The sequence below is a fragment of the Diabrotica virgifera genome, chromosome 3 (genome assembly GCF_917563875.1).
Source record: "Diabrotica virgifera virgifera chromosome 3, PGI_DIABVI_V3a".
NCBI classification, from domain to species: Eukaryota; Metazoa; Arthropoda; class Insecta; order Coleoptera; family Chrysomelidae; genus Diabrotica; species Diabrotica virgifera.
This window is the reverse complement of record NC_065445.1, coordinates 259,965,001-259,992,827: the sequence shown is the minus strand read 5'-3', so window position 1 is coordinate 259,992,827 and position 27,827 is coordinate 259,965,001. Positions and strand designations below refer to the sequence as shown.

Here is a 27,827-nt window from a genome sequence, read left to right as displayed (position 1 = left end):
TTGTCGCCAGGGGGGTACAACGGCCTTCTTTATTCAGATGGACTTACCCAAATTTTTTTTATGTATTTTGACCCGTAAAACAAGAATTTTTTGCTTAACAGTTGATCCCGATGTCGATAAGATTGTTATAAACAAAGAACTTGAGGAATTACATAACAGCGATTTCTCGCAAAACAAAAACATTTTTATATTTTTTGGGCATATTCTAAGCAAAAAATGTTCTTACAAGTTTTTTCGTAGGATGCATAGTTTTCGAGATAAACGTGGTTAAACTTTAAAAAAATCGAAAAATTGCAATTTTGAACCCGAATAACTTTTGATTAAAAAATAAAATAGCAATTCTCCTTACTGCATTTGAAAGTTCAAGTCAAAATTATATCTGTTTTGATTATTTGCATTGCTAAAAATTTATTTTATATTGTTAAACAAAGCTATAAACACATAGTGTTTCCCGTGCCCAATATATGTGTTTTAATTAGGGATGGGAAAAACCTACCGGTTTAAACGTAAAACCGGTTTTTTTACTTCGCAATAACCGGTTTTACCGGTTGTTTTTTTGTCCCGGTTATAACCGATTTTTCCTTTTTATAGTAAAAACCGGTTATTAGAATTTTACGGTGATTAGGATTAGGTTGGGTATTATTTTTGATCCCAATCATAATTATTATTTTCCAGTAATTATTCCAAACAAAACCATAATTCAAATTTTATTTTATTTTATAAAATACAAAAGCAAACTGAAAGTGCAATCTCACATCAGCCGAAAACAATTATTAAGTTTTATAATAATATTTCCTTGAAAAGCTATTTGTAATCATAATATTTACATAAGAAGTGATCTGGTTCAATTAGACACGAACATCATCTACTTTTGACACTTAACTCTTGACATTGAAAGTGGGTGGATTACTTTTTCTGATTACGAAAAATAATGCTACGACTATGAATATCGAATTACTGATTACGAATACGAATCTCCAAGAATTTCGCTACGTTTTCAAAACGATACACTCATACAGGAAGTATTAAATGAGTTAAAATGTACCTATTCTACAAATATACAAACGTGTTAAAAGTAATACATGTTCTTTCGATACTACTAATTTTGATCATATTGATATCGAGTCGAATGGAGTATCGCAAACTAAAGTGTATTGCAAATGTAACTTTATAACCTATTGGATTAAAAAAACCGATAACCGGTTTTTCCAAAAACCGGTTTTTTTGGCCGGTTATAACCGCCAGGTTAAACCGTAAGCAAAAAACCGGTATAACCGAAAACCGGTGTTTTGTCAAAAACCGCCTTCCCTAGTTTTAATACATGTTACGTAGAAACTGCCTCGCTTGCACTTGTACTTACTCTACCCACTCGTTCGATTTTAAATGAGAGATCATTGATAACAACACTCAAGCACTATGTGTTTATTGCTTTGTTTAACATAAAAAAATAAATTATTAGCAATGCAAATAATCAAAACCGATATAATTTGACTTTAAATTTCAAATGCAGTAAGGAGAATTGCTATTTTATTTTTTAATCAGAAGTTATTCGGGTTCAAAACTGCAATTTTTCGATTTTTTGAAAGTTCAACCTAGTTTATCTCGAAAACTATGCATCGTACGAAAAAACTTGTAAAAACATTTTTTGCTTAGAATGACCCAAAAAATACAAAAAAATGTTCTGTTCTGCGCGAAGTCGCTGTTATATAATTAATCAAGTTCTTTGTTTATAACAATTTTATCGACATCCGGATCAACTGTTACCCAAAAAATTCGTGTTCTATGGGTCAAAATACATAATAAAACTTGGGCGAATCCATCTGAATAAACGAGGCTGTTGTACCCCCTGGCGACAGGACTACTACTATCGTGCCAAGTAGTGATTTGGGAGTCCTATAGACCAGCGGTTCTCAATCTGTGGTACATGTACCACTGGTGGTACATTTCATTACTTGACGTGGTACACAAAACGCAAAACAGCCAAAATAAGCACCACTATTATAGTCAATTAGCTAGATAGGTATTTCAGTTAGGTGGTACCAAAAATAATAAAAAGTATTTGGTGGTACACGACTCAAAAATATTGAGAACCGCTGATATAGTCTAAGAGCCGCTATAGGTGAAATTTCTTAATCATTTTAGGCACGACGGGACCCTATAACTTAAATAATAGAATCTAAAAGAAAACGTTTGAGCACTGTGCCGTCACTTTTCAGTGGCACATGCGTCTACAGTGGCGCATCAAACTTTCTACTTATGGACGGGATACATAAATTAAAAAATACCCTCCCTCATTACCAGAATTTAATTTTTTTCATTTTTTAATTCTATGTGATTAAGACATAACATTCATCGTAATTTTAACCCACCACCCCTTCTCCCTGCCCCCACCATCAAAAACTTTATTTTTCGATTTTATTTTTTTTTTTTGGTGGGATGCAATCAATTTTAAAATTTCAAAAAATTCACACGCATAGTTAAGGCTTTTATAAAATACGTCTATTTTTTATGAGTTGAGTGCACATAACCTCAAAAAAAATTTTTTTTGGAAAAAAGTATATAACTTTTTTTTGGGGATAGCTTCAGATCTAATTTTTCTTAGTCTTGTGTATTTTATCAAACACTATATTTCTAATTTTTTTCAGATTTTTCTGTAACGCTAGTCACTTTCAAAAATCCAAAAATGTCAATTAAATGTTTCCACTTCTACATATGTATGTATGTATGTGCGTGCATAAGTATTATATGTGCGCACATGTACCTAATGTATTATGTAATGAAATGTATTATATTTGGAATATTGTAGCAAACAGTAATTTATTATCTATCGTGGCTGAATGGATCAAGTAATCCAAAGCCAATAAGGAAAAAAAAAATCCAAAAAATTTTTTTTAAGGGGGTTTTGGTGGGTTTGAACGGGTTTTTCTGATTTATAAATATTCTAAAGGACTCAGTTACTTCAAGTTACACATAACCTATAAAAACAAAATTGATTTGATATAGGTATTATGAAATCTATAAAATAGGGAAAATCCCCCAAAACCCCCCAAAAAACAGCTTTTCGGATTTTTGAAGGTGGGGAGCCTTACGGAAAAATCTGAAAAAGATTAAAAATGTAGTGTTTGATAAAACACACAAGATTAAGAAAAAATTAGACCTGCAGCTATTCCTCAAAAAATATTACACTCTTTCTTGAAAAAAAAAAATTCTTTTAATTTTTTGAGGTTATGTACGCTCTACCTATGGGTCTATAAAAAATAGGCATGTTTTATAAAAGCCTCAGCTATGCGTGTGAATTTTTTGAAATTTTAAAATTGATTGCATCCCACAAAAAAAATAAAAACTTAAAATGAAGTTTTTGATGGTGGGGGCAGGGGGAAGGGGGTGGTGGGTTAAAATTACGCTGAATCCTATGTGTTAATCACATAAAACTTAAAAAAATAAAAAAAATTAATTCTGTTAGTAAGGGAGGGTAAATTTTAATTTATTTATCCCGTCCATAAGTAGAAAGTTTGATGCGCCACTGTCGACGCATGTGCCACTGAAAAGTGACGGCACAGTATTCAAACGTTTTCTTTTAGGTTCTACTATTTAAGTTATAGGGTCCCATCGTGCCTAAAATTATTAAGAAATTTCACCTATAGCGGCTCTTAGTCTAATATCATCTGCAGAATATTCGAGAAAGGCAGTCCCGGCAGTTTTTTCCATCGCGTTTGTTTATGACAATTACATCTTTATTATACGAGACACCTAATTCAGTGAGCTTTACGAATGGACCGTATTACAATAGGGGAACTTAAAAAAAATAACAGGAAAAAAAGACGAACCTCAAAGTAATTTGTATGAAAGATTTTCCTAGTTGTCGTTGCAGAATCTTCAGCAGGTCTGCCTCTTCCTCGTACTGCCATTTCTGATATGATGTGGACTTATCTCGCGAGGAACTGTATCTACTGTACACTTTTCTGATAGAGTTATAAGGTCACTGTTGTTTGTTTTTTAAAATAATACGGGCAGGTAGGTATTTACAAAACAAAAAACTTTAAAGGTTTTTCTCGAAAAGATAAAAATGAATAATTTACCTCACTGAATTAGTAGCCGACTCGTATATACGGATTGTCCTCCAAAATGAATAAATACTTATAATATTGAAAAATAAATTAAAACATTCTTTACAAAAATAAAAACAAAAAAATGTTAATTATAATGGTATGGACGAATCAAAAATTATCGTAAATGTAATAAATTAAATAATAAGTGTGCATAAATATTAAATAAGTTAAAAATAAAGACTTATAAAAGTGTTAAAAGTGTTAAGTGTTAAAACTAAAATAAAATAAAGGAGTCATTACAGTAGTGTAGAATATTTGTAAATAAATTTTGTGAAAATGGCACCTTTCAATGATTTGAATGTTACTGACTTTCGAAAGAAGTTGTAAGATAGGGAAACCAACGCAAGAGGGTTATGATCCAGAAAATTATGTGTTTGAGGACAAGCATCCTTCTTTAATTTCGTATATTTAGAAAGTTTCTACGGATATGTATCATCTGCTTATCTCGGTTTACTGATCCGCTGTACTCCAATCAAAATTCCACTCCTTGATCCGTCTATTATATTTCACATAATGTATTGGCCGTAGATATTAAACAGAATTGGAGAGATTATTATGCAGCCCTGTCAGCCTGCAGACACCGGCTTCTGGTCAGATAGGATCAGAATGTGTGTTGTTTATTTTTACTGTGCACTTATTATTACCATTTTAGACGTATTATTAGCTGCATTAAGTGGTGAAGTCGTCCAATATTCACTAGTCCTTTAGTGTGAAGATTGAGTTAAACTCAAGTTTTGCTAAAACTTGGCCAGTGTGAACTTTTTAAAATACGGTAAAGGAGCTATAACCTTCAGTTCTGAATTTTGGTCGATATTACGGTTATCTCACTTTGGAAATATGTAGATATTTAAATGTCACTTGGACATTTACTAAATTATACGAGTAGCAGTTAAAGATGAAACTTTAAGAAGAAATTCCAGTTTATGGAAATTCGGAAAACAATGAACCAAGAAATGCGTTTTCCAACTTTTATTTTGAAATTTCAATATTAAAAGGAGGAGTTGATTATTTTGTTTGGTTATTTTTGATCCAACTAAATCACCCTGTAGACTAATAAGAAATGAACCCACAACGTTTATTAGCAAACATCACGAACCGTGAAAGTTTAGAATTTTATTGGATGTTTTCTCATGCTGTTTGAAATAACACCGTGTTTATACAACTTTGGCAAGGTTTTGATAAAGTCAATATTATTATTAAAAAACTTTTTGTATTATCTGCGTTAGAATGGTTTTTGTTTTTGTTGTTGATTACTAAGTTATCATTTAATGAGCAAAAGTTTGTGCGTATCGTGACATTTTTTACATACAACTGTAATAGAAAAAGTTATGGTAATAAGAGGGTGTTGAAACAAAAAAGATCATAAATGTCACACCACTTTATTAACAATTTTTTTTTATTTAGCTTCATTCCTCGACAACTAATGGCCATTGGTATGGTAAGGTGATTTCGCCATCAGACAGTGTAATGTGTAGTGTGTGTTGAGTAAATGTCTTGTACTTATAGTCCAGGACGTATCTGTTTTGAGATGGACGTTGAGAGGTGACTCATATTTTTTTGTAGAAATTGCTTCGAATTAATTCATAAAGTAATAATTAAGTTATCCTCTCACTCCAAAAGGCCCGAAACATTGTTTAAATAATCAAAAAGTCAAAAAATGAAGGAAAAACTCGATTTTTTCTTCGTTTTTTGATTATAACTTTCAAAGTATTTACTTCCAAGAGAAGCTGCACTAATATAAAAGTTTCGTAATTAAATTTTCTACAATACAGAATTGGTTCAAAATTTTAAAAATTGTCACCCAAAACAGCAATAATTGCGAAAAACCATAAAAGACAAGTATTTGCATTTTACATTTTTCAACCATTTATGCTACACTTAGGACCTTCATATTTTACTGAGAAAAACTTTATGATATAATAAAACAACACTGTAAATTTCATTAAAATAAATTTTGCAATCGATCTTTCGCAAAAAAAATTCATTTTTTCAAAATGTTACAGGACTGAAAATAAAGCGGATAACAAGTTGAATTTTTTTTTACATATAGAAGAATACCGTACCTTTCATTTGCAATTTGCAAAATTAAAATCGGTTAACTACCACGGCGTCAGGATTTTTTTTTTAAATAAACATTAATTTTTGGTGCTACGCGCAGGACAGCGGTGTTCGATTCGCACAAGTTGATTTCCACCAAAATTTCTTTCAATCTTTATCTAGTATATTATTTTCTCAGTATATATTTTTTTGTATTTCAATATTTTATTTCCACAAAAATCAAACTAATTTGATTATTTTTTGTGAAATATTGTTTAAACAATTGCATATGTTTAAAAATTATATACTTTTATTCTGTATGTTAAAATATATGAACAAAGAAAGTTTTTGCTAAAACAAGTGTTATTTTAAAGGACAAAGTATGTGTTTTTCTTTTGCAATAAACAAATTTATTTATTTATATCGAAATGTTCTAAAAATTAAAATTTATCAATAATTATCATAGGCCATTTCAATGCCCAATCAGAGCAAACTATCCGCTGTCCTGCGTGTAGCACAAAAATTAATGTTTATTTAAAAAAATTTCTGACGCCGTTGTTGTTAACCGATTTTAAATATGCAAATTGTATATGAAAGGTACAGTATTTTTCTATATACAAAAAAAAGTTTCAACTTGCTATCTGCTTTATGTTCAGTCCTGCAACATTTTGAAAAAATATTTTTTTTGCGAAAGCTATATTGCAAATTTTTTTGCAAAATATGTTAAGCCGATCTTAATGAAATTCACAGCATTTTTTGATTTTATCCTAATATTTTTCAGGCTGAAATATGAATGTCCTAAGTGTAGCATAAATGGTTTAAACACGTAAAATTCGTATACTTATTTTTTTATGATTGTTTTCGCAATTATTGCTATTTTGCAACAAGCGTGACTATTTCTAAAATTTTTAACCATTCATATATTATTAGAAATTTAATTAAATTTAATTACGGAACTTTTATCTTTGTACAACTTTTTTTCGGAAATGGATACTTTCAAAGTTATAATCAAAAACGATGAAAAAATCGAATTTTTCCTGCATTTTTTGACATTTTGGTTATTTAAACAATGTTCCGGACCTTTTTGAGTAGGAGAATAACTCAAATATTATTATATAAGTTATTTTCAAGCAATTTTTGCAAAAAAGTTATGAGTCACCTCTCAACTTCCAAATGTACAAATATTTTTGCAGATGTGCCCTGGTCTATTAGTGAAGTCGACTTCATTGTCTTTACAAAGGTGAGTATTGATTCCACAAGTATTGAAACTATTTTCGTTTATCAATTTTTAATAAATGAAAAATTTATAATAAAAAAATAATAAAATAGACTAAAATTGGAAACAGAAGAAAACATCAACATCTTCATGTACCATGTTCTTTCAGAACGTTGGCTATTATCATAGCTATCTAAGTAGCATGCTTGTATCAACTCCATATCAATCTCGCAAGTTTTTCAACCATGAGGTTCTGGTTCGTCCTTGACTGCGTTTGGTTGCTATTATCCCTTGCATAATAGTTTGGAGCAACCTATATTTGGGACCTCTCATTACATGTCTGAAATACTCCAGCTTTCTCCTCTTAATGCTTTTTATCCTCAGTAGTCTTGCTGAGAAGTTCTACTATTGTGGAATTTCGAATCTTGTCCGCCCAAGACACTTTTAAAATTCTTCTATAGCACCATATTTCGAAAGCCTCAAAGCGGTTTAGATTGATTTCATTCACAGTTCAAGAATCGACACCATAAAGTAAGACCAAGACACGTAGCAGCGAAGTAGGCGGATCCTCAATGCCCATTTTAGGTCTCTGTTACATAATATCTTGGACATCCTTCTAAAAGCGGCTCTGGCCTGCTCTGTCCTAGATTTAATTTCCCCGTGAGTCTCTGCATCATTGGACTACCATATAGAATAAGATTTTTGGAAAAGTCTACATAGAAACGACCTTAAAGGTGAAGATATAATAACCAAATATCAGCGTCTCAAGCGTTGGAGAAATTTGAAACCATATAAATGAAGTTTGAAGAATCTATACACTTACACTCAATTTGCTTCAAATATCCCATATCAAATTTATTCTACAAACGTGTTAAAAATGCAATTTTTAGCACTTCATAGGAGCCTTAAAAATGTCACTTTAAAGCACTGGGTGCTTTAAAATTTTTAAGGCAGTGCAGTTAAAAGTGGCAGTGTTAAAAAAGGCACAACACTTGCTTATAAATTTGACGGACTGTATGTCAACGTGTAAAGGCGGAATGAGTAAAAATAACTTAATTTCCAGTCGAAGTTGAGGCCACAATATCTTCGGATGTTGTTGGTGATGTTCGCTGCACCGGCACCAGTTTTCGGGCAATCAAATTCTTATTTTCCAAAGAATCCTTAATTTACCCCTCAGCAACGGTAGAGGATCTCCACCCCACATGACGCTTAATTGTCGTCAATTTTGTGCCAGCATCGGCAAGTAAGGTCGCTGAATAGCGACGAAAACAATGCCCCGTATAAAGGATAGCATTTGGAAGTTCCAGAAATCTTGCTATAGCATTAGGAATTTTTCCAAACGAATTAATTCCAATCGGATTTCTGGTATATTTTGTATATTTACCTTTCACGTATTTCAGAAAAAATTGCAGATGTCCTATATTTGCTGGTTGAAGATATCCACTATGAATTTCTTACGATACAATTTAAAACTATCTTCTTTCAATGTATTAAAGGTGTTTTAAAGGGTTTTTTAAAATTTAATTTAAACTGTATTATTGCATTTTTTACACGTTTGTAGTAAAAATATTGTATGATATACGTGTTAAAAGTACATTTTTAAGGCACTCATGTGAATTGCAGAATTCGCTTCGTTCATTCTGCAAACCTTCACATGCGTGCCTTAAAATTGTACTTTTAACACTTATAACATAAATAACTATTATCTACTATATGTCATATTATGTATCAGTTTTTAGTTTGTGAAAACTATCATTATATATAGCAGTGCGTAAAGGGTTTAAAGTATGTGTGAAGTAACAATGTATTTTAAACGGGATTTACTTTTTCGCACACTTTCAATGAGGTGTTTGGCACACTTTCATATAATAAAATATCCTTAACTTTCGCGTTGTCATGGTGATGACAATATGAGCAATGACTTACAACAAAATTTTTGACAGTTTTGTGGTTTGAAAGTAGTTAGCATTTTTAAATGTCAAAGTTCTAAAAATTGTAGAATAGAAATCAATTCCAGTGACGAAGAGTTACAGTTTTTTTATTTGTTTATCGAAGAGTAGATAAAATATTGTATGAAACTGTGCGTGAAGTACTTTTTGCGAACTTACGCGATGTATAGCACTCGCTCCGTTGTCGCTCGTGCTCTAAATATCGCGTGCGTTCGCAAAAAGCATACTTTACGAACTGTTTCATAAATAACTATTATAATCACGTTAGTGGATCTTTTTTGATTTTTTTACTGTATGTTTTTCTTTTATTTTTTTTTTATTTGTCTAAGATTAAATTATGACAACTTTCCTGTACACTGATCTAAAATCGAACTGCGCATTCTTTGTTGGTCTACTAACAATTCTATTGCAGCTTTACCATATATTTTTTCTTGATAACTTCTGAAATAAAATTTTTACAAAAGTAGTAAATACTAAATTTGAAAAACAAATTGTAAGTTTATAGCTAAATATTTCGCATATACTAAGGTTAAGACTAAGGGCCGGTTGTTCGAACGCTAATCAAAACTGATCATTATCAAATATTTAATTATAATTATATTTGATTAAGCGTACTTCTGACAGATGTCGCATTTTGAGGTTATGTTGACTGATTTATTTTATTATTTTGGTTTTAATTTAAAATAAAACATAATTAAACTCTTTCTGATGTTAATTTCTTGTTTTTACTTACAAATCAATAATAATAATAATCAATTTTTAATAATTTAAGAGCTGCGGCTATATTTTAATTACTGTTTTATCTACAGTCAATAACTGATTAGTGTTTTACATGTATTTTTCATGTCGCGATTTGATTTCCATCAAGAAAATTGATTACAATAAATGATTGATTATAATCAACTTCTTGATTAGCGTTCGAACAACCGGCCCTTAAACTATTAATGATAATATCAACCAGTTCCTTAAAGACTTAAGATAAATAATGTTACACCGCTGATCATTCAAATATTTGTGGCAAAGTTTCGTTGCCATTTTCTCGTTTAAACCTATAAAAACACGTGATAGCAAGACGAACCTTAAACATTAATTACAAGAAAAACAAAAAATCGACTAAAACACGAGATAAATCACCAAACGGTTCAAGAATTATAGCAAGACAAAAAAGCTTAAGGGCCAATATGGACTTTCTCACTTAGACGGCCAAGAACGAAACAGATGTAAGCCTGTCAAGGAGATAGCAAAAAACTAGATTTATTATTATTATTTATATAATAATAATCCAACAATCATTTGTTAGTTTAAGATACAAAATAGGAACGACGTTCAAAGATCTGTTTAACGGGAAAAATTATTTGATATGTAATTGAGTATAATAAAAATTATAAAAAACAAGAGGCGTCCGATATAATTTTGTCCAGATTGATTAAAAATTTTAAATTCATTTTTATAAATTCTACTAAAATATTTTCGTCCCGGGCAGATATCATTTTAGATTTTTTTGGTCATTCAAATCACTCGAAATAAAAAAGGTCTTTTGTAATTTTTCTCTTAAGTGATCGTTTTCGAATTAGAAATAATTTAAAACTAAAAAAAAACGAAAAATGAAAATTTTTAAAGTTTAAAAATACAAGTAGAAACTATTATTTTGGTAATCATCATGTACCTAAATTCAAGATCAAAGCTTATTCTATCAGTTGTTCTTGATAAGCATTTTGGACTTATTTTATTTAAAATATTGTTTTTTCGTTGTTAATGCTGCCCTTGACCGAAAATATATTTTAGAATGGGATATGGAAAACATTTTTATTGAAACCTGATAAAAGAATTTTTGAACTTGAATTTAGGTAATTTAGGATGATTAACAAAAATAATATTTTACCTGTGTTTTTGAGCTTTGAATATCGTCATTTTTCGTTCTTTTTTCAGTTAAAATTGTTTTTCTACAACCGTGTTAAAAATGCAATTTTTAGCACTCCATACGTGCGTTAAAAATGCTACTTTAAGGCACTAGTGCTTTGAAATATTTTTAAGGCACTGCAGTTCGTATTGACCGTATAGACAATTTGATGTAATGCCAAAAAAATATAAAAATGGAATGTCAGTCACGTTCAAGTAAAATTTTTTGTAGATATTGTCCTGTAATTACGTTTGTAGAAAAAATATTGTATGATATGCGTGTTAAAAAGTACATTTTTAAGGCACTCATGTGAAATTTTCACATGCGTGCCATAAACGTGTACTTTTAACACTTATATCATAAATAACTATTATAACACGAAACGATCGACTTACGAAAAAAATTAGAAAAGAAATTTGTTGTTTCGAATGATCTAAAAAATATAAACTAATATCTGCCCGGGCCGAAAAAATTTTAGAACAATTTATAAAAAAAGTAATTTTTTAATTATTAATTATTTATAGTCTGTACAAAATTTTAGCGGGCACCCCTTGTTTTTTATAAATTTTAACACACTAAGGGCCGGTTTTTCGAACACTAATCACAAAAGGAATCAACTGATCATTATCAAATATTTAATTACTGTCACCAACTGTCAATGTCAACTTTAATTGGGTTGTTGAAAACATAATTGATTACAAGTATGAGACTAATTGATTAGTTAATCAATTATGTTAATAGTTGTTATGTTAATTAATAATTATTAATTAATAATTAATAACTAATAATTAATAATTAATAATTAATAATTAATAATTAATAATTAATAATTAATAATTAATAATTAATAATTAATAATTAATAATTAATAATTAATAATTAATAATTAATAATTAATAATTAATAATTAATAATTAATAATTAATAATTAATAATTAATAATTAATAATTAATAATTATAATTAATAATTAATAATTAATAATTAATAAGTAATAATTAATAATTAATAATTAATAATTAATAATTAATAATTAATAATTAATAATTAATAATTAATAATTAATAATTAATAATTAATAATTAATAATTAATAATTAATAATTAATAATTAATAATTAATAATTAATAATTAATAATTAATAATTAATAATTTATAATTAATAATTAATAATTAATAATTAATAATTAATAATTAATAATTAATAATTAATAATTAATTAATCAATCAATTATGTTAATTATCATAATGATAATTAACATAATTGATTAAAATGAACTGATTGGCGTACGAAAAACGGATTTTCTTATTTGATGGTTGTTAAGGGGGCTTGATTATAATCAACTTCTTGTTTAGCGTTCGAACAACCGACCCTAAATGAAATATTATCAAATAAATTTTATCCATTAAACAGATCGCTGAAGGTAGTTCTTATATCGTATCCTCTACTATGTAAAATAATTCTAAAAACACTTTATTTACTACCTTTGTCATTTTAATGGTATATAAATAAATCCTGTCGTATAGTTGTCCTATTTTAAACATTATTTATATACTCCTGTCGTAAATTATAAGACGCTATAAAACATTCTGTCGACGCCTTTTAGCATCTTCGCCAAAATCCTCTCACTTGTACTTCAGGAACTAAAACGCTGTACATTATTTATACATGGTGACACCACCTCGAGAAGACGTCTTTATTTTAGAGGAGACAAGACTTAATTTTAGTTTACAAATTACAGGTATTAAAGTTTCAAGCATATTGTTAGCTTGAAGTAGCTCTCAAAACTGTATTGCTTTGTATTTCGTCTTTATTTCAATGACCACATCATAAGAAACAGTTTATAAACCGGGTGTGACCTATTACTATATCGACTGTATATAAAACCAGTACATAAATATATTTTGATTTTGTTCGAATTGGAAACATCCCAGTAACCGATAGTCCACGATATCTAGGGGAAAAACTCCTAGAATATTTAACAATATGATAAAAGTACCAATATACAGGGTGTAACAAAAATACAGGTCATAAATTAAATCACATATTCTGGGACCAAAAATAGTTCGAATGAACCTAACTTACCTTAGTACAAATATGCACATAGAAAAGTTACAGGCCTTTGAGGTTACAAAATGAAAATCGATTTTTTTGAATATACCGAAAACTATTGGAGATTTTTTATTGAAAACGGACATGCGGCATTCTTATGGCAGGAACATCTTAAAGAAAATTATAGTGAAATTTGTGCACCCCATAAAAATTTTATGGGGATTATGTTCCCTTAAACCCCCCCAAACTTTTGTGTACGTCTGAATTAAATTAATATTGTGGTATTATTAGTTAAACTTAATATTATTAAAACTTTTTTTTCTCTTAGTATTTTTTCGATAAGGCAGTTTTTATCGAGTTGAGGCTTATTTTTCAATATGTTTACATAAAAATTTTATGGGGGTTTTGTTCTTTTAAACCCCCCAAATGTTTGTGTACGTTCCAATTAAAATATTACTGCGGTACCATTAGTTAAACACAGTGTTTTTAAAACTTTTTTGCCTCTTTGTATTTTTTCGAAAAGGCACCTTTTATCGAGATGTGACTTCTTTTTTAATATGGTTCAAAATATCCCTAAAAATGTAAATCATAAATAAATGTTCATATTATTACCAAGTCTCCATAATCGTACTTACCATATACAAATATGTGGTGGATTTGACAAATATTCGAAATATCTCGATAAAAACTGACTTTTCGAAAAAGTACTAAGAGGCAGAAAAGTTTTAAAAACATTGTGTTTAACTAATGGTACTACAATAATAATTTAATTGGAACGTACACAAAAGTTTGGGGGGTTTAAAGGAACAAAACCCCCATAAAATTTTTATGGGGTCTCCAAATTTCACTCTAATTTTTTCTTAAGATGCTACTGCCATAAGAATGCCACATGTCCATTTTCATTAAAAAATCTCCAATAGTTTTCGATACATTCGAAAAAATCGATTTTCATTTTGTAACTTAATAGGGCTGTAACTTTTTTTATGTGCATATTTGTACTAAGGTAAGTTAGGTTCAATTGAATAATTTTTGGTCCCAGAATATGTGATTAAATTTATGACCTGTATTTTTGTTACACCCTGTATAAGAAACAGTACCAGAGAATAAAGCATCTATGACACGGAGCTAGTTTACAAGTTGCTGGTCGGCATGTCAGCGAACTAGCGAGTGAGCGAGTTAGCGAGTGTCGATGGCAAACAAAACTTTACACCCGTTCTGTTTAAGTATGTGCTTTCGGACAAAATACGTGTACCGTTTTCGTGGTCTGACCGTTCCAAATTTTTAACCTGTTCCACAATTAACACTTCCCCTGTTCCAGTGTTCCCATATATCAAAATTTGTCCGACTAGACACCCTTAAGCTATTCACAAATTTTCAGCTTGCTATTAAACAACTTTTTTTTCATACGCGGGATCCAGACCTATAAGTGTTTCTTTAGTTTTCGTTGTAAATCAAATCTTGATCGCATTAGCTAAAATAACTATAACCGTTCGAAATAACCCTGTTGACATTTTTGCTGAAATTGCAAACTCGCAAACAATCTATTCGCAACCAGAGAACTAGCCGCAATGATGATACAAGATTGGTTAACTAGCTTACAAGCCAACACGCTAGCGAATAGCGAGTAAATTAGCCCTGCTTTCAGAGAGGTGGCACTGATGGCAATGATGCGATTGCGCTCAGCAGGTGCAAACCTAGATATACGAATGGGACAATTCAGATGTTGTTTCTGGCAAGGTGAGCTGTCACTACCCCTGCTACATGCAGGCCATGGAGGCGATCCAGTTACACCTACCTAAAAAAATAAAAACAAGACAACATAGGGAGTCAAACGTAGCAAATGCATATTGTATTTACACCGATTCGCGATGTCTCAAAATAGAAGAAGGCTCAGGATGCGGGATATACTCGAGTTCACTGAATGGGCACTTTATCGGCAAAAATGCCAGCGTAGTTGACTGAACTGCGTCATTGTGTCATTTTTTCTTCTTTCAGACATATCGTTTATTGGTATACTGATAACAGGTTGAAATATAGAGCAAAGTAAGTTAAAAAAATGTAGTATTTTTGTATCGTCTTTTAGATTATATTTAGGTATGTTAGTTAAAATTTTCATATTTATTATTTCACACATTTATTTCCTTCCTTAAAATATTATAATAGAGCTGGAAGGAAATTCAAAATTAATTCACACTGTACCTACTGCAGCTTAAAAGCGACAAGACGTTTACCTACTTATCTAAATTTACTTCTACTTCCTTTTCTGTGCCTTCTTCCTCTGTTTTCCTTAAACTTTTAAATCATAAAGGCTGAAATTTTAGCTTGTGTATTTAAGCTCCAAAATTTAATGAGTAATACATAAAGTTGAAAGGTGTATTCAAACGGTTATTATTATTAAGCAGATAATGTAAAATTCTTTCTGTTTGACTGTACATATTATTTATTTTAAATTTATGAAGCATCACCCTCTTGGTGTTATGGTTTTCTGTTTTATAGGAATGAAAGGTTTGGTTGCCTAAAGCAGTAAAAAATTGAGACCTTCAAATTGCACGTTTATAAAAGAACGTTTCGAATTTGTTGGACAAAACAAAAAATGACTTAGCAATTCTTAGACATAATGGGAAAAAGTCACTTAGTCACTTAGTCACTTAGTAAACAAGATGCAGCTGAAAACAAAAGTTTAAAACAAAAACTAACAATATATAGAACACTTATCCTACCAGTGCTGACATGTGGGTCAGAAATATAGACCATTTCCAAAACAGCCACAAATCGTTTGCTTGTTCTCGAAAGAAAGATACTAAGAGGAATAATGTGCCAATCTAGTAGTAGTAAACGGCTGAGGTATAATACTACCACCACTACTATCGGTTTATAGCGTTTTCCGACATCTTCCGACTCCTAACCGTTATTCTTCTCTCTTTAACTATCGACCTGGAGAAATTTTTTTTCTAGTTCTTATTCAATTCCCTCCCTCCAGCTTCTTCTCGGCCATTAATTATTTTATAAGTTACTCTCATCATTGCTCTTATTCTCTTATTTAGTATACGATTTCTTATTGATTTGCCTGCTTCTTTTCTCCAGAAGTCAATTTCTGTTCCTAGTAAGATATTGTACGTTATCTGTTTCATTGGCCAAACTTGACTGCCATACTTTTAAGAGTATGGTGTTGTATAATATATGAGCTGTTTGTTCGCTTTAGTTATTATTTGGTCCCATAGAATGTCATTCATCATAGACATGGCTTTTCTACCGTCTAGTTTCTGTCTTTTATAGCAGCATCGAGTATTCTATCTTTGAGTTATCTTCATGGTCAGGTACTTATATTCATCAGTGTTTAATCTATAACCCATCGCCTATTATAATTCACTGCTTTCTGCTTTGTAGCTTGTAAAATAATCATTTTCTACTTTATTTTTAATAAGTTTTCCATATATCCTACTTATTGTGCAGTTTACTGCAATTCCTCTGTAATTTTTATACTGATCCTTGCTGCCCTTTTTGTGGATAGTTGACATGATGGATAATTTCCATTCTTTTATTAATTCGGCACCATTCAAGAAGTCTTGAAAACTTTTCTTAGCTGTTCCTGGAGTTTGTAACGGTTTTCACTAATTCTGCATTGATGTGACCAGGACCAAGGGATTTTCCATTTTTGGGGGATTGGTTATTTCTTCGGTACCGTAGTGTTCCATATGGTGGTCAGTTCTGCATTCCAGTTCTCATACGTCTTGTACCTGTAAGTGTGTTCTATTGACTTAGTGTTGCTCGTCGGTTGGACCCAGGTATTTATGTACGTTTTTATGTTGGTTGAATATATTTAGAGTACCTACCCTTCGCAGAAGTAGATTAACTATTCCATTTTCATTTGGTTTATCGTCACCGTATTTTTTCTATGATTTTGCAATGTTAATTACAGTAATGTCGCTAATAATTTTCGAGACATTGCAATTTTATACTTTAAATAAAAGAAATATTTAACATTTTACCTAAATTTAGCAAAGTATTACACTTTACAGACTTTAAAGTCCTTGCCGCAACTTTGATGAGTTTTATGACTTACACCAGCATGTTTCTTCTCCGAAAGCCACATGAAACATCTCTGTGCGTTTAAGCGAGCGAACTTTAATCATATAAAAGACAAGGCGCATTATTAATAACTTTGATGCATTGCCACAAGAAACTAAAATGTACTTGGATATAGTCGAGTAAGCTGCAAGATCGGCATCGCTAGTTTAAACTTAATTAAACTCTGTTAAACTCTGCACAAAAGACAATTTTAAATGTGTTACAACTTGGAACACAAAAGGAATATCCAATTTTTTAAAACAATGTGTAAGGTAATATAATATATGTATTTGAAACTATGATGGAACATTGGATTAAATTTACAATATTAAATAATATTTTAAACAATATTTTTAGTCAAACAGTTTATGCGGTAAACAAAGTCAAGATAGCCATGATGATCGCCGACATCCGGAACGAATAGGCGTTTCAAGAAGAAGAAATAATTTTAATAAATTAATAAATCATAGTTTTGCTTGTTTTCGATTCAGGGGGTTGCACACCAGCTAGACAGGCTGTTTCTACCATTTCAGGCGTCTTCAGTAGCTTTTATTAGAAGCTACTGAAGACGCCTGAAATGGTAGAAACAGCCTGTCTAGCTGGTGTGCAACCCCCTGAATCGAAAACAAGCAAAACTATCATTTATTATTTTATTTCCTTTACTCGGTTTGAGTACTGAAAGTTCCTCTGCTGTCCTTTTCCTAGACGGATGAAGGCGGAATGTGATCGTTTCCCTTTCGTTTTCTATATTCGTCGTCTGCTATCTTATTAATTGAAAAAGTCGCAGATTAAGGATGTACCAGTAAGAACTTTCAACGCGAAAAGTCTCAGGTTTAAATTACTATGTACCATTTTAGTTTTTATTAAATTGGTGGATTCTGCATCTGAGACTCTTCAATTAATGTTAATAAAAATTGAAGCTATCTTTAAGTTTTGGTGAAAAACTCGTCCATTGTGATAACAATTTATCGTCTTTTCTTCCTAAGTATAAATTTCACTTAGGACTCTTCGCGCATGTGAGCGCTAAAAAATTGATGCCTTTGAGATGTGGTGCTGGAGAAGAATGCTGCGCATACCTTGGACAGCTCATAGGACAAACATTTCCATTTTAAACCAACTCCAGATTTAAAAAAGGGTGTTCACAATATGTCTGCAACGAATACTGCAATTCTTTGGTCACGTGGTTCGCAGAGGTGACGACAGTTTGGAGAGATTAAATGTTTCTGGAAACGTTCCGGGGAGAAGATCAAGAGGACGATCACCAACTAGACGGTCCGACCAATAAAGAATTCAGCTGGAAACTCATTCTGCGAAGCTCTTAGAACAGCTGAAGATAGAGACCAATGGAGAAACATTGTTAGGAATATTGGAAGCAATCACAATCCTCAGTAATGGGAAAACGACAAGAGAGAGAGAGAGAGATAAAAAGATAAAGTCAGTTTGTTTTTATTTGATTCAGTGTTGGACCACCATCTCCGTATAGTTATTTCAGCATCTATGCATCCTCAGTGAAGCTATGCAGTCACAACTCTGAAACAAATATCAACAACCCTGCCTATTTAAGGGAAAACATTGCGATGCAATGTTTCCACCTTTTGAGACGCAAAATAGCGACATCTCTCGTAATAGTCCAGGAACCGAAGCATTTAACCTCGCAATTTTTACAGAATGGATCGATTTACTTGAAAATTTGAGAATAAGTAGTGGATAATTCAGGGATCAAAATCTATATGATGCCGAAAGGCGGTTTTACCATGGGGTCGGTTGCCACCCCATTTTAGGGGTGGAAATTTTTTATTATATTTTTACTGCAAAAGTTGATAAAAACATTCATTCTAAGCAAAAAATGTTCTATACATTTTTTTGATAAAATTAATACTTTTCGATTTATTCGCTATCGAAAGTGTTAGTTTTATATAGAAAAAATCAATGTTTTTCGATATATACTCATTTACAATTCACTCAATTTTTGCCGTAGAAAAATTTTTTTCAAACCAAGTTCTTGGGAATTAAATAACCTACAATTTCATATAAAAACATTTTTTGGTATATCTGATGCTAATCTTTCTATTTTGAAGAAAATGGCATTTTTTACCAAACTACATAAAGTCTTTATTCGCTTTTAACTCTAGTTTTTTAAAAACTAATCATTCTAAGCCAGTCAAACTTTTAAAATCTATTAATAATACATAAATAAAGAAGAATTAATCAGGCCAATGACTAAAAGCAAAGCTAACTTACATTATTATGCTTCCAATTGGATTTCTTTTTTTTTTGAAAAAAATATATTGATTTTTTACCGTAACCTTTTTAATTTTTATTTTAGAAAGTTTGTTAAAAAATAATTTTGTAGGTTTTTACAAGATCTATAAGACTATTAATACCAAATCCTTTTAAAATCCTCAGTCGCAAAAAGTGGTAACTTTGAATGGGTTGGTAAAGGTGATTTTTGCATGTTATTACAAGTTTTAATTGTCAATAGCTCACTCAATTTTTACCGTAGAGAAATTTTTTGCAAACTGTGTTCTTGGGAATTAAATTAGCTAAAATTTTATATTTAAATATTTTTTTGTATCTCTGATGACAATCTTTCTATTCTGAAGAAAAAGGAATTTTTTACCAAACTTCAAAAATTCGATATTTGCTTTTGACTCCATTTTTTTAAAAACTAATCATTCTAAACCAGTTAAACACTTCTAGAACCTATTAATAATACATAAGTAAAGAAGACGAAATAAGGTTAATAACTAATTTTAATCAGGGTGGTGATTAGGGGTTTGCTTTCGATCACTTTTTCGCTGAAAAATATAGGGTCTGACATTCTTTTCATTATAAGCCACCTAAATTTTGAGCTAAAGACTTTTTTTTATTTCTGAAGATAGATATTTTTAAATACTTCAAATTAGTTTAAACAAGTGATCCTCGAAAAATGCATAGTTTTCCCGTCTTTTAACTTTGAAACTACAATATTTAGCATTTTCCGAAGAAGACCTAACATATAATAAAGTATAGCTCGATTACTATTGGTCTTAAAGAAAATTTAAAAAAACGGTTTTGTAGATTTTTTTAAAAGGTACATTTTTGTTAAGCAAAGTTGTTTTGATAAAACAAAAACTTTTTAAGTAATTTGCAGAAAACTGATTAAAAACATTAATTTTTTTAATATAAAACTAACATTTTCGATAGCGAATAAATAGAAAACTATTAATTTTATCAAAAACATGTATAGAACATTTTTTGCTTAGAATGAATGTTTTTACCAACTTTTGCGGTCAAAACATAATAAAAAATTTTCACCCCCGACATGGGGTGGCAACCACCCCCATGGTAAAAGCGCCTTTCGGCATCACATATATTTTGATCCTTGGACTATCCACTACTTATTCTCAAATTTTCAAGCAAATCGATCCATTCTGTAAAAATTGCGAGGTTTTCTCCTATTTTAAGCTTCATTACTTGGACTATAATACGAGGAAGACGGAAAGCCCTAGATACAAAGTTTGCAACTTTTATTCAATTAGAATAATTGAAACAAAAATAATAAACAATATTTTAAGAGAGAGATAAATTTCACAATTAATATTATAAACTTCTACATCCAGTACAGAACATATTTCATTAATCAGCCAATCACGTCCATTGCTGCGCGTAGGCCTCCCTCAATTATTTCCAGTGGTCTCTAGTGGCCGCTTGTAGCCAGTTTCCCGCGACTCGTTTTACATTGTCGGTCCATCTATTCTCTCTCAACTCCTGTGAAGAGAAATCATGTCCTAACCCCATTCCTACCTAATACGTACCATATCCTACTAGTCCAGAAAGCCACTGCGCATCCGCTAGGAAAAATATTCTAATTCGGATTTTTTGCACAATCTTACTCAAAAAGAACTCCTTTTAACAAATTTGCATGTTACCAGGAACAAAAGGTGATCAAAAATTTTTTAAACGTTTTTTTGTGTTTTTTTCCTAAAATTATTTTTTTCGCATGGAACTTTTTTTTTAGGTTTTTTAGATCATTCCAAACAGAAAAGGTCTTTAGTAACTTTTCTTTAAAGTTGATAGTTTTTGACATATAAGCGATTAAAAATTGGAAAATTGCGAAATCGGCCATCCTTAACCCTCAAAAACTATGTGAAAAGCTGAAAATTTGAATGTTGCCAAGGTAGGTATATATTCTTTAAACATCGATTGATGAAATCTCTAAGAGTTTTTTGCAATACAATATCAAAAACCCCTTTGTTTTTAATTGCCAATCAAGCGTGCGCGACACTATTTTCCACCGTTGCATGTGTATACAGTATGGTGCAAATGAAAGGAATAAATTCGTTATTTCGTAAACCGGTGACTTCAAGGAAAAATCCCAAAACAGGTCGGTTTTTATTTTGAAGTTATGATATTGTAGAATATATAGTATACTAGTGACGTCATCAATCTAGGCGTGATGCCATAATCGATGATTTTTTTAAATGAGAATACGGGTTGTGTGCTGGCTCATTTGAAAGGTTCTTCAATTCTCTATTCAGTAATATAAACATGCTCATAATTATTTAACAGGGATTCCAAAAATTTTTTATTAAATTAAATCATTTGGCAAATTGACAAAAAAATTGGCATTAAATTATTGGACACCCTGTATAAATAATTATGTAAATGTTTATATTACTGAATAGAGAATTGAAGAACCTTTCAAACGAGCTAGCACACGACCCCTATTCTCATTTAAAAAATCATCGATTATGTCATCACGTCCAGATGGATGACGTCACTAGTATACCATATATGTCACAATATCGTAACTTAAAAATAAATAAAAATCGACCCGTTTCGGGATTTTTCCTTAAAGTCGCCGGTTTACGAAATAACGAATTTATTCATTTCATTTGCACCACACTGCGTACACATGCAACGGTGGAAAATAGTGTCGCGCACGCTTGATTAGCAATTAAAAAACAAAGGAGTTTTTAATATTGTATTGCAAAAAACTCTTCGGGATTTCATCAAACGATATTTAAAGAATATCTACCTACCTTGGGAACATTCAAATTTTCAGTTTTTCACATAGTTTTTGAGGGTTAAAAATGGCCGATTTCGCAATTTTTCAATTTTTAATCGCTTATATATCAAAAACTATCAACTTTAGAGAAAAGCCACTAAAGACCTTTTCTGTTTGGAATAATCCAAAAAAACCTCAAAAAATTTTGTTCTATGCAAAAAAATTATTTTAGGAAAACCACAAAAAAAAACGTTTAAAAAATATTTGACCAACTTTTGGTCCTGGCAACATGCAAATTTGTTAAAAGGGGTCCTTTTTGAATAAGATTGTGCAAAAAATCCGAATTAGAATATTTTTCCTAGCGGATGCGCAGTGGCTTTCTGGACTATACCAATTTTCCAAACCAACTCATCAACCCACCTGGCAAGCGTGGTCTTTAAATGCCAAAACCACCTCAGCATAGAACCTATTTAGACAGTAAATAATATAATGCTGATCATCAGTATGTGATGAGCGCGCTAATAACCGGTCTTCTTCTTCTTCAAGTGCCATCTTCGTTCCGAAGGTTGGCGATCATCAGGGCTATACGTATTTTCGAACCTGCTGACCGAAACAATTCGTTGTTGCTACAGCTATACCATTCCCGTAGATTCTTTAGCCAGGAGTTTCGTCTTCGTCCTATGGACCTTTTTCCCGCTATCTTCCCCTACATAATTATTCGAAGCAGTTCATATCATTCGCCTCTTGTAATGTGTCCCAAATATTTAATTAATAACCGGTAAAATAACGCAAAAGATGGAAAACATATTAAATTATGAGATGAAAAAAAAATGAAACTAGTGGAGGTGGGAAATTTAACAATACAAACCTATAAATTCACATTTTGTTAATTGTTTCCCATCTTTCGACGTATCAATCAAAGGAGTATGTCAACTAAAACTGTCACTGTCACAGTGACAGCTGCCAAACTCGTCCGATACATCTAAAAGTGGAAGAAAATAAATAGAATATAGATTTATAGGTTTTTATCGCCAAATTTCCCACTTCAACTAGTTTCAGTTCTTTTTATCTCACAAGTTAATATGTTTTCCATCTTTTGCGTTATTTTTCCGGTTATTAGCGCGCTATTCACTGTATAATTCATTATTAATTTTTTCCTAGAAAAAGACACAGAACAGCAGAAACAACATAGTCAAAATTAACAGCAGATAGAACTCAAGCAGAACATAAAACTCTAAAGACAATAAATCAGCAGAACCAGGAGAAATAGTTATTGTGCTAATTAAGTACTAAACCCAACAGCAGCTCTTATGTGCAGCATGTAATGCGATTGAAAGATGAACATTGGCCAAAACAAGCCTCAAACTATGTTTCTTTGAATAGAAAAATAAGAGAAAGACGAGCATTTGAATGGAGAGAAGTAATCAGAGGAATAATGAGAATGAGGCAGATTTTCAGAAACGTAAAATAACAAATTCATTCCACCATTGTCTACATACAGACAACAGAGCATCTTCTTCTTCTTCTTTTTGTATAGACATGACTCTGTCTGTTTTTTCAATGTGCGCTAAAGTCTAGTATGTTGTCGTTCCATGGTTTTCGTGGTCTTCCCACTGATCGTCTTCCTATTGGGGAATCGTCTCTCGCTGTCCTGACTACCCTATTTGTTGTCATTCGGCTTATGTGGTCATTCCAGTCTATTCTTCTGTTTCTTACCCAGTTATTAATGTTATCCACCACTCCGTTGTATATCTGTACTTCTAGCTCTGTCCCATAAAGTCTTACCATCTTTTTTTCGAAGGGTTTTCATCTCCGCTGTTTCGAGCAATTTTTTGTTCTCTCTGTATCGGGTCGTGTTTCTGCCGCGTATGTCATTATTGCTCTGATGACTGTTTTGTAAAGTCTGCCTTTTATTTCTTTTCTGATATTTTTATTTCTCCATATTGTGTCATTCAGGCAACCTGCGGCTCTGTTCGCTCTATTCACTTGATCTTCCCTTTCTGTTTTGAGTCTTCCGTAGCTAGATAGTGTGATGTCTAGGTATTTAACCTTCGGAATACCAAGCGGGGTAAATTGTGACCCCAGCGTATGTTTATCTTTAATAAATTCAGAAGTATTTTCAATTTTTAACTCATTATTTTTTTATTTAACTTTAATATATTTTACGAATAAAAAATTTATTCTGAAGTTGATGTTTAGTAAAATACCGTATATTATGTGTAATTCCAAGTAGTTTTACGCTAATGACGTCGACTTTGCAAAGTAATAAGACACTTAATCAACATACACACTACACATGACACTAATACTCATGTTGTGACTGGCTGAATGACATAAAGTCCATGCCAAAAAAACTTCATTCTTCTGTTAATTGTCATTTTTGACCTGGGGTCATTTCTCCCCCTTGGTCATCCGTGTAACAAAAAACGTTGGTCATGGTAAGGCTAAACTCCATCACTTGTTCTATTATCTGACCTTCCAGCTCCAATTTACATCTTATTGGATCTGCTGTTATAACCATGCATTTTGTCTTTTTTGAGGAAATTAACATGTTAAATTTTCTGGCCATTATGTTGAATTGGTGCAGCATAAGTTGTAAAACATCTTCACTTTGAGAGATTAGTATTGCATCGTCCGCATAGCAGACTATTTATAACAGAGCATAAAATGGGTAAGTAAATTAAAGCTAACGACAAGGAGTCCTTGAGAAGAAGTTGCAGAGTAATAGGGTCAGAATAAGAAGAAGAGGCAGGCCACAAAAATCATGAAAGGATGAAGTGATGGAACCATGCAAAAAATTGCTACAACTCTAGAAAACCTTCAATTTGTTCAAGTATAGGTACGAGAAACCACAAAAACATGCTCAAATAATTCAGTTTCCAAAATCGGAGCATAGTGTAGTAGTTTACTACTACTACATATTGGTTTATACCGTTCTCTGCCATTTTCCGACTTCCAATCGCCACTTCACCCAGACGTCCCATAGATCCTCTTTTGTGTTCCTTTCTTTCACCTCTTTGTCTATCCCTTCTGTCTAGCTTCTGGCTAACTCGTGTTCTCTTGCGTTTTGATTGCCATTTTAGTATTTTCTTTGATAATGGTTATTTTTCTTCTGACGTCTTTACTATTCTTTCGATATTGTAGTATATTGTCCGCAATTCTTCTCAGTACTCCGATCTCTGCTGCTTTCAGTTGTCTTTATATTGTGGCTGTTTCGGGTCTTGTTTCTGATGTATGCGTCCTTTTCGTTTTTCCGTAGTGCTTTTGTTGTAAAAGACTATGAAGCAACAGAAGTGATTGTGATATTCAGCTATCGTTTTGGAATTATTTATTTTTAATTTGCAAGTAGAAGGTTGACAATATTCGTAATATTATATACGAAGATTTTTTTACTTATTTGCTTTAGCTAAGTGGTTGACTTCCGAACCTTCCTGGTGTCAAGTGAAATTTGAAAGAAAAAGATCCAAGAAGAGTCCAAGCAAATCCAATATTTTGTTTAGCATTTTATGTCATTATTTTACCTATATTTCTTTTTTTTTCTAATTGTTTTTTATATTTTAATTGTTTTTTTTAACTCTCACATAACCAATATCATCATAACGTTGCAGGCTAGAGTTCGTTTGAACCCCACTCTGTTACGGTTCTTTTCAAATCTTCACAGTTCATTTATATATTATGTTAAATTGAAAGATATTTAAAGACTTTAAATCCTCCTGGTTACGCCTATGGTAGTTCCTATAAAACAGTTGGTTCGTTGGCAAAAAGGGTCTGTTCTGTTGATTTGTTTAGGAATGGTTTGAGATTCTAGAAATATGCTGTCTTTCTCTCGTTCACAGGTCGTGCATAGGTTCTTGTCACGCAACTGAATCAATCAGTGGTTCCTTTGCTTAATGTCATTCGATCGGAGTTTCAACTCAGACGAATCATTCAAGCATGGAGCCACTGATTGATTCAGTTACGCGACAAGAACCTATGCACAACCTGTGAACGAGAGAAAGACAGCATATTTTTAGAATCTCAAACTGCTCCCAAACAAATCAACACAACAGAACCTTTTTGCAAACGAACCAACTGTTTTATAGGAACTACCATAGGCGTCAACAGGTGGTTTTAAAGTATTTAAATATCTCTCAATTTAATATATATAAAAGAATTGTGAAGGTTTAAAAAAAACCGTAACAACACCACCCCACCTAAAAAAAAGAACCGTTGACAACGGTTGACAACAACAAAAACTTAAACCCTAGAAAATCTCGGGCTTATACTAAGTGGGATCAATTTCTAGGTAAAATATCGTACGCCGCTAGGTCTGCTGTTCATGAATCTCATGGACATACCCCAAATTTTGTTATGTTTGGTAGAGGAGTACCTGTTTTCGGTAAAGCATCTGAGAGACATTTTGAAGATTGTGATAAACCACCTCTTGATGTTATGACAAAGAGTGATGTGATGTAGAGAGTTTTTACTGATATACGTGTGCATTTGAGTAAGGCATATGAGAAATCCAAAGATTCGTACAACCTTCGTAGACGACCTGATAGGTATATGGTAAGCCAAAAGGTCTGGCGAAAGAACTATGTAATTTCTGACGCAGCTAAATAGTTTACTGCGAAATTCGCGAAAAGATATGTTGGTCCGTTTACCATAGGTAAAGTCGTATCCCTGTGGACGTACGAATTAGTTGATGTTTCAGGTCGTAATGTTGGCGTATGGAATGCTAAGGACATTAAGTTACATCCTCCTTAGGACTCTGAATAATTGTTGTTTTGGATTCTTCTCATTGACAACACTTGCCGCTTCATGGACATGAGTTAAAAGTTTTTTCTTGGGTGGCAGCTCCTTGGATTTATGATCTTCCTGTCAGAGACTGCTACATCGGGTTAGAGGTGGGCACGTATTTTAAAACTCTGAACTTAGCTTCTTCTGTCACTAAGTTTTCATTAGTTTCTCATGCATTACATAATGCCATACGAATTGTTTCCTGGCAATTTACATTTTCATTGAAGGTTCGTGCAACAATTTCGTTAATTTAACAATTCACTGTTTGTCATTTCGTTTGGTGAAAGTTGTCTTATTTGGTTGAAGTTGTCTTATTTGGTTGTGCAGAGTTGACTTCCGTTTGTTGCATGTTGTTGGGTTGATTGATGTTACGGCTTTGGAGACTTTTAGGCTGATTTGAGAACTCCTGCACGAGACCTCAAGGCACCAGTAACCTAAGGTGCAACTTGAGCTTTCTGAGTTTAGTTACTATCCATTTTTAGAATCAGTGTACCAATTCAGTCTGGGGGTTTCCATTGCCATTTCTTCGGTTGCTTGATGAATGACCACACTTGGGTGTCTTCCTTCTATGTCCTGGAGGAGGTTTGTTTGTTTTATTTCTATTTTTTTAGGTTTCTATTTTTTTAGGTGGGGTGGTGTTGTTACGGTTTTTTTTAAACCTTCAAAATTCTTTTATATATATATATTATATATATATATATATATATATATATATATATATATATAT

The 27,827-nt window shown here is 31.7% G+C and overlaps 1 protein-coding gene across 7 annotated transcripts in view; it reads right to left on the bottom strand.

Moving 5' to 3' along the window:
* The window catches only part of LOC114324758 (uncharacterized), a 1,163,158-nt gene that overhangs the window by 898,616 nt on the left and 236,715 nt on the right, over positions 1–27,827 (bottom strand). The gene's annotated exons all lie outside the window — the stretch shown is intronic.